This window comes from Buceros rhinoceros, unplaced genomic scaffold (assembly GCF_000710305.1).
Source record: "Buceros rhinoceros silvestris isolate BGI_N320 unplaced genomic scaffold, ASM71030v1 scaffold10753, whole genome shotgun sequence".
NCBI lineage: Eukaryota > Metazoa > Chordata > Aves > Bucerotiformes > Bucerotidae > Buceros > Buceros rhinoceros.
The window spans coordinates 31682-34673 of record NW_010405411.1 but is presented as its reverse complement, the minus strand read 5'-3'; positions in this window follow the sequence as shown (position 1 = coordinate 34673).

Sequence of the window (2992 nt, the reverse complement as noted above, 5' to 3'; positions counted from 1 at the left end):
TGTCCTGTGATGCTGGCCTTATCGCTGTTGCAACCAATTCTTGGTTTCTAAGGAGCATCAGGAATCACCTGCCTAGCGCCTTTGCTTCATGTCTATACAAAGCATCTGATCTCTTGTGTACACACATAAACACACTGATATAAAAAAGTGTATGTAGATAATACGCAAAAGGTCTGTGTATGTACACTCACAGCAGCAACAGGCTTTGCAGCCAGAGCTTTTTCTGGAAAAGTTCGAAGAACTAACTTCAGCACTTCAAAAAACAGCGATATGTTTTTAAAAAAGCTTTTAACACCTTTTCAGATGGCTGAGGAGTGCGCAGGGAGGTTAAGGGCCTGTGCTGATGGTCCGCTGTGGGACTGCAGCGAGCAGTAGACAGCCGCCTACAAGGAGAAATCCCCAAACAAAGGGGGAGTGTGGCAGGAGCCCTCACCAAAAGGCAGTTTTGTGGAGAGTTCAAGAGAGTTCAGAGTTTGTACTCTGGAACAGCAGTGCTCTGGCTCCGTGGACAGCGCCTGGGACTGCTCCGTCCTGCTCCGAAAAAACAGGTTGGGAGCAGTTAGTCTTTCCCCCCCTGGAATTTCTGCCTTGTCTGCCCCTCAATCTGCTTACCCAGTGAGAATTCTTGATTAGACAGGCAGCCACCACCAGTGCAGCTGCACAGAAGGGTGGGAAATGCTAAAAAGGTGGAAGTTTTGCATGTCCGTCTGCAGCGAGAACCCTGGCCATAGTGCCTCTAGCGAGCAAGGGCAGGACCTCTTGTGTCCAGGAAGGATGGCCGGTGCGGCCAGCCAGGCGGCATGTCATACGCGCAGTGAATTGCACGTTTCCTGTTGTGTGCAGAGTTGTTGAAATGCCCTATTTACAATAAAGACAAATATTTTTTTCTAGGGGGTGGTGCTGCAAACAATAGGTTTATGAATTATTACTACTTATTTTCCAACTAAGGAGAGAGGTTGGGGCTGTACGGAGTGGTCAGTCCCCTCTTGCTGAGTACACACCTTTGTGCTACTAGAAACATGTATGGGCATTTTCACGCAGATTTTTTTAATTATAGATTCCTTTCTGCAGCCATGCATCAAGGCAGAGAGGATATGGTGATAAACCAGTTGCTAGCGTGCAAATAGGGTTAATTCTTCTGCTTAAATCAAAAAGATGCTTTTGCAGAGTTCTGTTTAGACTGTTCTTTTTATCAAAAGGCATTAACTTTTCATTTCATACCAAGAATGCCAAAGCCCCTCTTATCCCAGAACAGGTTTAAATGCAAGATAATCTGCAAAGGACGGTTAGCATAAATTATATTCTTCAAAGTTAAACGCTATGTAAAAGGAAAATTTAATCCTTGAAGCTCATTTTTATTCTGGGTATTAAGAAGAGTTAAGCTCAACAAATTTTATTCATGTTTTTTATAGGTTATCAGCTAGTATGTGTGTTTTTATTTAAAAATGTAGTGACTGTAATAAACTGTATTTGTAATCAACGAGCATCCACTTTATTTCTAAGTCCATTTTAATCCAGGATTTAACTGATTTAACTGAGAGACCTTGTATGTTTGGTTTCAGCCATCTTGTTATTTATTTAACTGACAGTCTGACTCAAGAATTTTCATCTTCACCACGATTGCACAAGGACAGGAAATGTCAAAGTGTTGGAACTGTGGCAACTTCAGTAAGTTCAGGTATTTCATAATCCCTTAGCCTAGACAAGTACGCTTCTGCCACTGCGAAGAGCGCGCTGTCAGCCGTCCAAACACGACACTGCTTTCAGCCCTGGGAAGCTGCAAGACAGCAGGCGCTTTCAAAAACTTCAGTGGTTAAAGCCCTTCTGCAACACGAGCTCCTCACAAAGAAATCCTCCCGGCTTTTCTTCTGTTTATGTACAAATTTATGATAATCTCCCAGATTTACATAATAAACTGGCAACAAGTAATAAGGATTATCATCCTTAGATGTAAAAAGATTAAAGTGGTATTTCCAGTAGCATGCAAGAATTCTTAAGCATAAAGGTCTTTATAAAATTGAGTATTCATTAATTATCATTGCATCTCTTGCCTCAGATTTGTGGGAATTTTGTTTTCTGCTCTTGTAGGAGGCAGAATCCATTTCCTACTATAATCTGCAGACGTAACCTAACACTGCCCCTGCCGTACAGCCATCGTGGCTGGGGGCCATGCTGTGTTCCTGTGGCAGCTCTTACTCTTTCCAGGGTGCTAGAGAGGCTGGGATGTCTGACCACCACTGGGCAGGTGGACTTTCACACTCTTCTGGGTCTGTGCCAGGGCTGCTGTGCCAGTTATGGTTCTAAAGTACAAACAAACAGCATTGTTGCACTGGATGTTTTCACCATGCTGCACAGCCCTATGAAATACTTTAAAGCAACATTTTTTCATGACTGTTGCTGCACCTACAAACGTACTTAGACACAGTAGCTGTGGGTATTTTTTTTCTTCAAATTGCTTCACAGACATTTCACTGTGGGTCTGCCCACCCTCAAAGATATAGCCCTGGCATAAGAAGGGCTACGGTTGAACAGATGAATAAAAGCCAGCCCTGACTCCGGTTAGAGACAGCTGTGCTGTAAATGGACTGTCTAATATGTTCGAAGGGTAAGTAATTTATTAGACACCTCTGAGACAGGAGGCAAATACCTTCATCTTACAGATGGTGGAATTTAAGACACAGAGATGGTTTCACAACTGTAGCTATAGTCAGGTTACATGTTATTTTGCGTTAAAATCAGAGCGATTACTTTTTTTTTAATTAGAAATCATCCAGAACAGCATTGCACCTAAAAACTAGGAAAAAAGCATTATTTGATTTATTTGTTATATTTACACATTCGTTTTTAAGCTAAAATTTGAACTTTTTGGAATGTTTTTGTGTCATCAACTCTAGTTTTAGCCCTTCACATTTTTTGCTATTTAATAAGTACTTTTATTAAAGTAATTTTTCCCCTTAGCCCAGTAAATGTATTATTAGTGTTAAAAGTTCAA